Consider the following 13831-nt stretch of genomic DNA (forward strand, 5'->3'; position numbering starts at 1 on the left):
GCACATGCACTATGCACTGCAGCTGCACTTTATTCGATTTTGTGACTTACGCGCTTTTGCTACGCGGATTATTGCAAAAATCCGTGAAAAACGTTTGCAATGCAAAACAATGCGTAGTATGTATCTATAATATAGGTAACATTTTTTGTGCATTTTTTGTAAAGCTACTCTTAATTCATCTTTTAACCGCTTAGATTTTTTTTATCGAGGGTGCTCGTGTCGCCGCCGGTACGAAGTTACACGAAGTTTTGTCTTATTTATCCGGCGGTGAAATAAGCTGGATATTTTATGTCTTATATATCATATCAGTCTACGATGGTTAAAAGGTTAAGGTTAAAGGTAAAGGTTTATCACTTCGACAACGAAACGCTTTGTTTCTCTGTCACTTTTCTATATTAGTGCGATAGTGACAGGTTTCGATCGCTACGGAGCGTAAGCAATTTGCATGTTGGCTACGCGGCCTGACTATGACAATCGTACGGTGGTACGTTATCGTTACTAGATAGTCCTACAAGTAAACATTCACTAGAAGCTAATACTGACATTTGCTGACTCAGAAATGTAGAGGAAATTGACATTGTCAAGTGACAATTGTCTAGTTGATGAAATAGGCACCAGTTGTTTTGGTGTGCTCATTTTGTTAATTCACCACTCTGCACTAACGTTTGGTATCTACATACAGTACTAACTACTAACTTTGGTGTTTCTCAACGCATCCATATAAATGATCGAATGGTTTTATTCCTGTATCCATTCACCGAGTCATCAATCTCTTCTTTCTTAACAACTCCCATGGTTAATATCGCTCTGTAATTAATTTAAGTATTTTAGTGAAAATAAATTGTTTTCAAAAAAAAAAAAAAACCGACTTCAAATATTACCAAAAGCGCCATACATGTACCTATAACATTTGAAGAGTTCCCTCGATTTCTCCAAGATCCCATCATCAGACCCCGACTTGGTGCCAACGGGACCATCTCGGGGTTATAGCCGTTCCATTAAAAAAAAATATTTGAAAATCGGTTCACGATTCTCGTAGATATCGAGTAACATTCAGTAACATACATACAAAAAAAATCAGTCGAATTGAAGTCGGTTAAAAAGTGACTTTTAATAATCATCCACCAACACTTTGGTACTTGTGACAAAGTGTGAAGGTGCCTCAATAAACGTCATATTTTCACAGAAATTTGACGTTTTATACTAACACTGCTACACTTCGTCCTTGCAATGGCAATGACACAGAACGCCAGTGCGATTTTGGCGTCCACCCGCCGCTTCATAGGCAATTAAAGTCTGATAACATTCAGTCTGTCTCACAGTTATCTCTTGTTACACGCTGACTATTGAAAAATAGATCTTATCCCCCTGCAATACGGTTCACAATTGTTAGTTAACTGTGTCGATGACATCTGGTAGAATTCGCAGCCATGTTTCCGGTGTCACGTGTCGTGTTTGCTCCTTTTCTAAAGGCCTGTAAAAAGAGAGACAAATGATGAATGAACGTAGTATGTCTATATGAGTTGCAGTGGAATATATGTCCTTTTATAGACGAGGTAGTCGTGTGAGAATTTAGTGAGTATGTATATGGGTATGTAGTTACTACATTTTGTATCTGGAAGGTTGTCTGTGGGAACCACAGTCTACAATGTGTACACAGCTGCAAATGTGCATACCCAATTACCCACTTTATAAATGTAATTAATTCATAAAGGGGTATGCAATTTTGCAGCTCGCTGTACAAGATTGCCTGCCAAATATGAAAACATCAATTTTTTTTTGAACAGCATATTCCAAGATATAATCACCCAACGGTTCTCCTAAATACAGCTTTTCGTGTTTTACAGTCCGGCTATCCTTACGTTTTACAGGCCGGCTAACCTTACGTTTTACAGTCTGGCTAACCGTACGTTTTACAGTCTGGCTAACCTTACGTTTTACAGTCTGGCTAACCGTACGTTTTACAGTCGGGCTAACCGTACGTTTTACAGTCTGGCTAACCTTACGTTTTATAGTCAAGCTAACCTTACGTTTTACAGTCTGGCTAACCGTGCGTTTTATAGTCTGGCTAACCTTACGTTTTACAGTCTGGCTAACCTTACGTTTTATAGTCCAGCTAACCTTACGTTTTACAGTCTGGCTAACCTTACGTTTTACAGTCCGGCTAACCTTACGTTTTGGCATATTTCAAGCGTTTAATTTGATATATATATTAACCATTTATGCCCAGATTTGACTTTTTTCGATTTTTTTGATTATTATACCATATACCATACAACAAATTGTGCCAAAATATTTTCAATAATGGTACTCGTAATGTCCAGAGAGGAAAATGAGGACTACGTTTATATGTAAACGGGCATACGGGCCTCCACTTTCGTCTTAAGCTCGAAAGTGGTCACGTTCATTATCTCATGAAATGTACATCACGTGATGGCTTCCTTTTGCACACTTCAATTATCTTCCAGCGGAAGCCTCCTAGAGATCCGCGGTGGGAACTGATATGACACATGTCAGCTGTGACATGACTCAAGTGCCATTATGCTTCCGGTAACTCCGTCAAGTGGCAACGAAGTGTTTGTTGTCGTACAAATTACAGGAACTATATTAAACACGTGTAGGACATTACTCATAAAAATGTGATAGTTCATGTTTTGTATGTATATCTGCATTTATATAGTAACTGTACGAATTATGAAGTCACACGATCCCGACGCAAAAAGCCGCTCTGAAATTACTCTCTCCCAAATTACATGAAACTTGGCATGAACGTTTACTATAGCTGTGGTACTAGTTTTGATTGTTAAATATTGTTATACAAAGAAAATACAGCAATTAGAAGTTTTGTATACTTACTTACTCCGTTGGCTCAGCGACTCAAAATGAGACTTGGCCTGCGGCACAAGACAGCGCCACTTTTCCCGGTCCTCCTGTCACTCCTGTGTGACTTCTCGCCAATTGTTGACTCGAATTTCGCGCAGATCCGCCTCCAACATGTCGCTCCAGCCACACCTGGGAATTTTTTTATGTATGTAAAAAAAAATCTACTATAGCTGTTATTTATTTTTCACCTCAGCAACTCGAACAAGCCTGCTTTCGTCACACCAGGGAGTGAGACAAGCTTTCGTCATAATGATGATGCCTTTCATTCATGAATGTAAATAAATGTGGTTAACTTTACTTGATGATGAATTTTTTTACCTTTAATATGTTCTCACTACTGAAGTAAAAAGTTGTATGTGTCACACGAGACCAAAGTTATTTTACATCTCGTGTTTTTGAGTCCCTGGCTACGTTCAAGATTCGAGACGGTTAAAAAGAGCACTATCGATCATCAGGTACACTATGCTAAATCCCATAATTTGAACAAACATTGGTTATAAAGCTAACAGCCTAGAATTTGCCCATTCATTACCCGATGTCCGATCAAATATTTACCGCCGATAGTTTAATCACATTAATATTAATACTTTAATCACCTCTCATTAATGGAAAATCAACCTTAACTCCATACGCCTTAATTCCAGTTTCACATAAACCATTACAGAAACAAATGACTAGATTATCTCCAATCTTTAACCAACCGTAACACAACCACGTAAAGTTCAATTAAACTTGAAACCTAATCAATAATCGCAATTCGCATCCTAAGTTTGTAGTTCTTTAATAATAATTAAGTGTAATTGTGTAGTTCTTTATTAAAATGGTCCGTGATGGTCGTTTACGCCATTTTAACCCCCGACTAAGTTTGACTGCTGTGTGTGTGTGTGTGTCTGAGGCACCGTAGCTCTTAAACGAGTAAACCGATTTGGATGTGATTTTTTATCTAAAAACAAGTTTTCTAGCTTAGTTAGATCTGTCTTATCTGTAATTCATTGTGTTGTTTCTTTTATTAATAAATTATTGCGACTTTTCGTGACAAGCGTCATAGTTTTTTTTTATGGTAGAGGAGGCAAACGAGCAGACGGATCACCTGATGGTAAGCGATTACCGCCGCCCATGGACACCTGCAACACCAGAGGGGTTGTGAGTGCGTTGCCGGAATTTAAGATCCTGGAGAAACGCACACATCTTTTGATTTAACACGGAACACGACGATTGTAATACTTGAACATATGATGTTTACACATACATACATACATACATATAATCACGCCTATTTCCCGAAGGGGTAGGCAGAGACCACGGATTTCCACTTGCTACGATCCTGACATACCTCTTTCGCTTCCTTCACTTTCATGACATTCCTCATACACGCTCGTCGGTTTAGGCTGCTCTTGACCTGGCCTTTCTTCAGGATTTCCCCGATTTGATCAGAGAAAGTCCGCCGAGGTCTACCCCTTCCAACTCCCTCTTCTACTTCTCCCTTATACACTCTCTTTGTTAACCTTCTTTCACTCATTCTTTCCACGTGTCCAAACCATCTCAACATACCTTTCTCAATTTTTGTCACTACATCTTCGTTCAGTCCACACTTTTCCCTTATCACACTGTTCCTAATTCTATCTTGTAATTTTACACCACACACACTTCTCAACGCTCTCATTTCCACTGCATTCACTTGACTCTGATGTTTCTTCTGCCATACCCAACTTTCGCTACCATACATAAGTGTAGGCACCAACACCCCTCTATGCACAGCCAACCGTGCTTTTTGCGACACCTTCTGGCTGCTCATAAAAGCGTTGAGTGCCCCATTCACACGATTTCCAGCATTCACTCTCCTTTCAATGTCTTCATCATGTTTACCGTCCCTAGTGAACAAGGTTCCCAGATACACAAACTCTTTCACTTGTTCAACTCTTTCTTGACCAATCAAAACTTCACAGTTTGTCATACTTTCTCCCTTTTCAAATACCATTACTTTCGTCTTGCTCACATTTATTTTCATTCCTTTCCTTTCAAAAGATCTATGCATTCTAGTTACCATCTCCTGCAATTCTTCACCCGATGACGCCAGCAATACCAGGTCATCAGCGTAAAGAAGACATTTGACGAGTAAACCTTTCATTCTCAGCCCACATTCATCATTTCTCAAATCATGCATACTACTGTCCATGAATAGATTAAACAGCCACGGTGACGCTACACATCCTTGCCTAACACCCTTTTCGATGCTAAACCACTCAGTGTACGATCCGTTTACTCTCACACAAGCACTGGAATCCTCATAGAGCGATTTCAGTGCCTGAATGAGACGACCGCTCAATCCATACACCGACAGTACCGACCAAAGTTCATTCCTCACCACTCTGTCATAAGCCTTTTCCAAATCCACGAAAGCGCAATAGACCTTTTGACCTCTGGCCAAATACTTTTCGGCTATGCATCGCAGGGAAAAGACTTGATCCGTACATCCCATACCCTTTCGGAATCCCGCTTGTGCATCCCATACTTTCTCATCGGTTTCTTTCACTACTCTTTCAATCAATATCTTTGCATACAATTTGCCGACGACGCTGAGTAAGCTAATGCCTCTGTAGTTTTTGCAATCCAGTTGTGATCCCTTTCCTTTGTAAAGAGGTACAATAATAGCCTTGCACCAGTCCCTGGGCACTTGGCCGGTTCTAAAGCACATATTGAAAAGGCGATACATCTGAGTTGCTACAATGCCCTGTCCAGCTTTTAGCATCTCGACAGAAACTTTATCATATCCTGCAGCCTTTCCTGATTTCATTCCTTTCAGCGCTTTCACAATTTCATCCATGCTAATACTATCTTCATTCTCCGACACATATTCAATGCTTTCATTCAAATCCGAAATTGGCGTGTTTGCCTCTTCTCTATCAAACAAACTTTCAAAATACTCCTTCCATCTTTTTAAGATACATTCTTCCTCATTCACTAATCTTCCATTCTTGTCTTTAATTGAGTTTAGCTCAGAATTCTGAGTGTTACCCCTGGCCAAACGAATGGACTTCCAGAAAAACTTTATATTTGCCTGGAAATCTTGAGACAGCCTTTCCTCCATTTTATCTTTCTGTTCGCCTTTCTTTCTGTCGACTAATTCTTTCACTAACACTTTCATTCTTCTATATTCCTTTTTCGCTTCACTGACTTCGTCAAATGAAGCTGTGTGATTTCTTTGGTTAGCTCTTGTGGCTAACCAATCCAACCACAACTTTTTCTTCTCACACACTGCTTCTTGCACTTCTTGATCCCACCAAACATTCTTCTCCTTTTTTCCTTTGTGCCTCTTACTTACTCCACATACTCCACGTGCCACACTTACTACTTTATTTTTAAAACTATTCCACAATTGTTCAGTCTCACTAATCTCATCCATACCTTCAAATCCGGTTTTTAATCTACTCTTATACTCATCATTGACTCCTTCATCTTGCAAATTCTCCACTTTTATTCTTTTTAAATCTGCAGTAACTGCACGGGGCCGTTGTCGCCATCCTTTAAACCAGCCTCTTAATCGGCACATCACCAAGAAGTGGTCAGTATGGATACCCGACCCTCGATACACCCTGGAGTCGATAACATTCTTCCTAATTCTTTCATCCACTATCACAAAGTCAATCACACTTTTCCTTACATTCTCCGCCTCACGAGTGTATAAATGTATCCTTTTGTGGTCAAACATCGTGTTTGTTACACAAAGGTTCCACTCTTGGCAAATCTCTAATAAGCTTCTCCCATTCTCATTTACTCTTTTGTCACCGTGCATTCCAAGAACCTTTTCAAATCCGTCCCGTTTTATTCCTACCCAGCCATTGAAATCACCTAACAAAATCATTCTTTCATTCCCCTTACATACTTTCAAAACCTCTCTTAGTTCATCCCAAAATATCTGCCTGTCATTCTGAACGCACTGTGAGATCCTCGCACCCTGGTCTACTGGAGCGTAAACGCCTACCACAAATATGCGCATCAGTCCCACTTTCAGTCTAATCCACATCAGTCTAGAATTCACACATTCAAATTCTCTCACACACTCAGCCATTCTTGCGGAAAGTACAATACCGACTCCCTGACAGGCGCGATCCTGATATGATGTTTAATTGGCACGTAATTATAATTACGAGTAAGAACGTAGCAATTAATATATGAATTGGCAAACATGTTTGTTTCCGCGCCATTAATGGGAGGAATGACCGAATTAGTAACAGGATAGAGATAATTACGCGGTTCTTACACTGCTTACACCGATTTGGATCCGCAGTTCCGCACTCAGCTAAGCGTGAGCGAAACATCACTATATATTATACGCATTGTCTCGCTCACACAAGCCCACTTGCAGATTAAATTTTTGTTTTTTTATGTAATAGGCCGGAAACTAGCAGACGAACCGCCTGATGGGAAGCAGTCATCGCCGCCCATGGACATAAGCAACATCGGAGGAGCCACTAAATACCTGCTTCTTGAAGAAACCCATGTCATAGCGCAAAAGAAACACCACGGAAGGAAGCTCATTCCACAACTTGCACGTTCTGGGCAAAAACGAGCGAGATGCCCGCTTGTTCTTGGTTTGCCACGTGTCGAGAAAGTCGAGGATTAACTTTGTTTCTTTGGCGGGAGGTGCGGTGATAAAAACGCGACGGTGGCACCAATTCAAAAAGTTCCTCAGATCATTCCCTATTGTACAGTCAGCGTCAAATACTTCGTAGCAGTCAAAGTAGCCAAATAGTTCGGTACACCATATATTTAGTATGGTGTACCGAACTATTTGGCCACTTTGACTGCTACGAAGTATTTGACGCTGACTGTACAGACGGTAGAACAGGATTTTTGAGCCCTGCTGGAGGGTATTGCCACCATGGGCATTTTTTTTCTTATTGTGTAATGCACACGCAATTTTGACACTAGCTGAATGCCGGAATCCATCTTTTCAATGTAGGTAGAATTCAACCGACTGTTGGCCTCTGTTTACATCTATTCCAGAATTGAAATCAAATCAAATTTAATACCAAATGCGGGTAGTTCGATAAACTCGCGCGGCTAGATGTTGATGTCAACATTAGCCAGTCTTCTCCGAGACCACGGGGACAACGCCAGCCTCGAAACGTCGGAGGTAATTTTAAAACTCAATACGCGATTAAGTTCCGTTTCTATAATTTAATTATGAAAACAAATTGCTTTCAATGTGCAAGAATATCACGTTAGGTTTAGACTGAGCTGCGCAATTTTTTGCCTTAATTTTATTGTATGGAATGTGCAAGAAAATTGTACAATGTAAATGGACCTTTAACCAACACTAGTACAGTCAGCGTCAAATACTTTGTAGCAACCAAAGTAGCCAAATAGTTCGGTACACCATATATTTAGTATGGTGTACCGAACTATTTGGCCACTTTGACTGCTACAAAGTATTTGACGCTGACTGTACAAGCCAATCCTATTCAAACGCAGTCAACTCTTCGACACCCGACACTGGACATGCAATACTTTGTAAATCAAGTTTCCAGCGAAATTCGATCTTGTTTGCTGTTTCTTTCGCTCCCAAGTTAGACCAGTTACAAGGAAGCGGGACGGGAGTTTTAGTTTCTATTTTTTCTGAGTGGTTGCTCTGACAGACGACTCAAAAACGACACGCAGTATAATGACTTCATATTAAGAGGATAGCAGAGGACGGCTTATTATTTTTTCGGGTTTATTTTTTCTTTTGTAATCTAATCTATGGGCCCCTAGTTGCCTAAAATAAAGTTTTTCATTTCATAAAATTTTTCATTATTCTACACACAAATGTAGTCATGACAGACAGTATGGAAAACATTTTATACAATTTTATGATATGATATTATGATCTATACATTTTATACAAGAGTGAGGACGGAAATAGATACCTAGACCTCACTGTCCAAGGCCCTAGATCACGCGGCCGCGGTAAGCCTAAGAAGTGCTGGCTGGACGTCGTGACAGCGGACATAGAAGAGAACAATCTCACACCTGAGGATGAAGACCGGGCAAAGTTAGTAGGAAAGTGGACCCTGGCGCTAGGCCGGGAAAACGCTAGGTTGAAAACGCTAGGTTAGGACCGAAAAACAAATTCCAGACAAGTTTTTAAAAGCTCCTATCTGTTATATTAGTTCAAAAATCGAAAAATATTCAGTCCAAGACGAAATACTAGCTACAATACTTGTACTGCATCCTCCGCCTGCTTTAGGCGCGTGTAACCAGAGCCGACCACGTTGAGTGTGCATTTCCGCCACGAGGGAAATGCTAATACACTTTAAGGTGGTTCGTTTTTCATACTAATGTATTTATCCAATTATGGGCGAATGGAGCATGGTTTTACAATGAAACCACTTCCATTAATATTCAATTTGATATTTGTTTGCGGGAAATTATGTTTTTGTAATAAAAACATTTGAATAATAGCTTAACTGAGAACGATATTTTAGTTAAAATTTGTCAATGTGTGAGTGAACGGTGACAGCGTCGTACACTAAGCGTATGTTCAGTGTGTGCGTTGAAAGGCTACGTTGCGAGCTGGCCGAAAATGCGACGATGCCGCTCTTCACTTAGCACGGCTCAAGCGCGCAACGAGGCGTTTGTGTAAATTGATAAATTTCATTTTTCATTTCACCAAACGTCACTGTCATTTTGATTGACCGGCATGCGGCACCGGCAGTTTGGCAAAGAGCATATAATCACTACGTTCTTGGCAGTTTGGCGGCAGTCTTGTTGTTTCTTGTTTCGCTAGTTTGATTCTAATAGTGAACTTTATCGAGAGAATGCCACAAACATCCCGAAAAGATTATAAAAACCATCAATACTCAGGCCCGAGAAAGAGTCGGAAACGCAGCCATGGGCAAATGAAACGATATCACGGAGAAATCAAAAGGTAAGTTCAATGGAGGCTGACTTTTCTATATCTTTTTCACTATCCCACTATATTATAAATGTTTACATGTTTGTTATTCAATCGTTCAAGAGGGACCGTATCTGGGACTTAGAAAATCACAGTGTGATATTTTTTTCCCAACTTAACACTAAATTTTTATTACGTTATGTAGGAAATGTTCAATTAGGTAAGTATGTTTTGTCATGTGAAATATCTCCCTAAGACCAGTAGTTCTGGAGATAGGTGAGGTTGTGATGGTGAGGTTGCTTGTTGTCTCACCTATCTTGCCTCTGTCACTTACATTTTCTCTATAAATTTTCTCTAGAAAAATGTCAAATGACAAAAGATACTAAATGTAACATTTCCTACATGATAAAGTAACAAAAAGTTGGTATCAGGTTGGGCTAAAAATATCACACTGAAATTTTATAAGTCCCAAAAATGGCCCCTCTTTAAGAACGTCAAAATTTTCCTATATGGGTGGATGACACTGGAAATTTACTAATAAATAAAAAACACAATTACTACTTTCAGGTTAGAACTACCTACATAAGATAAAATAATGTAATTTTTATTACAGTATTCATGAGAGACAGTTTTGATAATAGGTATTCTGATTGCAGATCCAGGACCAACTGCGGGTGACACAAATGATGAAATGTCACTTCATTTGTTACATTTCCCCAAGTTATGGCATTACAGTTTTGGAAGTAGAGCGCGATGAAACTTTTATAGAAAAGATGTTGCCAAAACTGGTAAACTTTTATAAAAATTGTATATTGCCCGAGATTGTACTGCGAAGAACAAGGAAAAATCTAAAATGTATAAATGTTTCTTTGTGGTAGTAAATGTAAATAAAAAAACTGTTATCATATTGAAAAATAAACTATCTTTATCTAAACTGTTCTTTGTCTGTGTCCCATTGTAATTCGCGCGTGATTTAGAATGGGATGGAACCTAGTCATGGTGACTGGAAAAAAATTCAAAATTATGAAACCTTGTCTAAATAAGGTCATCGGCTAGGTTTGGTCCCATTCTGATTGTGCATGGATTATATTTTCTATGCTAAACTAGCAAGATAAACTTTAGGACAGATATATGGTGCCATTCCATCTTATTCTGTTTTTAGTATTAAATTTGTTGTTATAACGGCAACAGAAATACAACATCTGTCTAAATTTCAACTGTAGCTATCACAGTTCATGAGACAGCCTGGTGACAGACGGACAGTCAAGTCTTTGTAATAGGGTCCCGTTTTGACCCTATTATGGAACCCTAAAAAGAAGGATTATGAAATATCGAACTTAGAAACTTAGTCCTAACAAAAGCTAGTGATAGTATTGAATTTAGGGTATTACAAGATGTGTAACTTTTTTATACTGGTAGAAGATTAAAACACCATATTTAGTTTCTATGATTTGTTTTATTTTTGTAGAGCAGTGCACTGCAACAGGGCTAGGCACTTCCATTATTATATTTATGCCCATAAAATACTTAAGCTCTCTGTGGGATCCTTGTAATGCTTCATCAGGTCTTGACAGTAAGAATCCCATTTCATCATAAGGCTTCAAAGCAGAGTTTCTGTTATACCTTGGGAACAGGGCTTGGCATTGGTGACTCTGGGGCAGGCTAACAGGTAATACCCACCAGTTATATATACATAACAATGAAAATATAAGCTCGGACATATATTTTAATTGCTATAAATGTAGTTAGTATTACTTGAAATTATTAAATAAATAGCATGATTTATATAATCAAGTCAGTAATAGAAACACTGGTACTTTCTTGGATGCTTTGGGGTGCTTTGGGACTGTTCTTGTTGACACAAATTGATGGATGGCTCACCTGAAATAATATTTGATTGCTAAAAAAGGAATTTAAATTTAACATATTGAAAAATAAAAAATATACTTACTCACGAAATAAAACGTCATCTTCTGTATCCGTATTCTGAATTTGAGTTAATTTCGCATTGATCCAATCTTCGTCATTCCAATGTCGTCGAGCATAAAGCTATCATCGGATTGCTCGCTTTAGACGCTCTCTGAGATTACGAACATATTGAGAGATGTATCCACCTGACTGCTCTTAAAGAAGTCGAGAGTTTCGTTGATCTGCAAGTGTAATAACTACATGAAGTGTATTGCTCACACAGTGAAAAATACCATTCATATGCGATCAGGAGTACAATATTTCCCATAACTTTCGAAGTCCCAAAAATCACTAAAATACTGCCATAATCACAAGAACATCATTATGTGTATTTAATACAACTAAAATGTTGTCAATAGCATCACTATTAAATAAAACTTACCGTCCTGTACGACGTGGTGAATTTTTTAAAAATATTTCGCACGTATACAACATATTTTGTTGAAACTTGATTCCGGCATTTCATGGGCTTTCTGACTTTGACATCTGTCAATCATGACAAGTTTGCGTTCCGTTTCACGAATTTTATTTTGGTCGTAAAACGTTTTGAGTGTGTGTGTGAATACTTCGCTGTCACTGCTGCGTTTTAAATTATACAAATAAACTTGTTTTATACACTATACCTCGTCTCAAACTGAGTTGAACACGTAACAAACAGCATACTATTACCGTGAAACTTATTACTTTTTAAGAATATTTACATTATCATACATAAATTAATTAAATACGTCAAATTTTAACAACAACGCCATCTATTAGCGTAATAGTGCCTAGCTGACCGTGACGAACCACCTTAAGTACACTTTTTGCTGACGAAAGAAAACCCGGTTTTGATGTACAAAATCTTTAACAACCTGTCGTATCTTGAGTATACATTTAATCGAATAGGTATCTAATCTACCTTAGGTAGAACACAAGCCTTATTGAGCTTACTGTGGGACTTAGTCAATTTGTGTAATAATGTTCTATAATATTTATTTATTTATTTATTTTTATGTTAGGTGGCTTTGAAACTCAGGGGTGACTTTAAAATTTCAATTTTATACCGTAATATTCTAATTGTGCATGATTTTTAGTAGTAGGTAAAAAGTAATGTAACTACATATTCGTTACACGAACGTTTTTAAATAAATAAAAAATAATAAAGCTAATTTTGTGGCCGTTTTGTAAGTGACCTCATTTTTTCCAAAGTGTTTACGGTATTTAGTGACCCTTGAGAAACATGTTATTAGATTACCTGCCTTACCCTTTAACTAAAAAACTCCTCAATCGAAACGGGTGGAAACATCAAACGATAATTTTAGTATGCTTTACAAATGCTTCTCTCTCTTCTCAATATATTCGCGTCCTCTGCTGAACATATGCCTCTTTCATGGATTTCCATATTGTTCTGTATGCGGCCGTTCTCTGCCAGGTCGGCCCTGCTGTCTTTCTAACGTCGTCCGACCATCTGGCTCGTGGTTTTCCATCACCTCGGCTTCCCAGTCGAAATCTTCATATGCTTCTACCTTAGTAAAATTAAAGGTAAGGCCGGGTAGGATATGTTCCACTATTTTAAAGTCTTTCTTTATAGATATCAATCAGACGGCCATGATCACATGAAATGGTTTAAGAAGCGGTTCGATTCTTTGAGTTTGACCACAAGTCTATTGATGGCGTCGCGCGTAGGGTTGCCATCCGTCCGGGTTTCCCCGGATTTGTCCTAGTTTAGAGGGCGTCCGGGGAGCGACCGGGGGGGGGGCTTCCTTTGTAGTCCAGGTTTAAAAAATTAAAGTTTTAGGCCGCCCGCGACACACGCACAACCTGTTTAAAAAACCTGTTGACATGTCCGGGTTCTGGACTCTAAAATCCGGGGTTTTCACGCGTCTTGTCCTGGTTTCCAAATTTTAGAGATGGCAACCCTAGTCGCGCGTCGCTCTAGTGCACTGCGTTTTTGAAAACCCTGAATAAGAACAAATAAGATCCGTAAATAATTTAATTCTCGAGACAATGCCTAGGTGAACGCATGATATGTCCAAAGAAACAAAGAACATTACATTAAAACAATACAATAGCCTTTTGTGCGTACTCTGTAACAGTAATTAATGATATAAATATTCAACC

At 38.8% G+C, this 13831-nt stretch overlaps 1 long non-coding RNA gene across 1 annotated transcript; it reads right to left on the bottom strand.

Moving 5' to 3' along the window:
* Positions 1-11196: 11196 nt before the first annotated feature.
* On the bottom strand, positions 11197-12529 carry LOC133528475 (uncharacterized). Its single transcript, XR_009801000.1, has 2 exons — positions 12111-12529; positions 11197-11910 (listed from the first exon to the last, which is right to left on the bottom strand). It is a non-coding gene; the product is annotated as an uncharacterized LOC133528475 (long non-coding RNA).
* Positions 12530-13831: the final 1302 nt, after the last annotated feature.

The sequence above is a fragment of the Cydia pomonella genome, chromosome 19 (assembly GCF_033807575.1).
Source record: "Cydia pomonella isolate Wapato2018A chromosome 19, ilCydPomo1, whole genome shotgun sequence".
NCBI classification, from domain to species: Eukaryota; Metazoa; Arthropoda; class Insecta; order Lepidoptera; family Tortricidae; genus Cydia; species Cydia pomonella.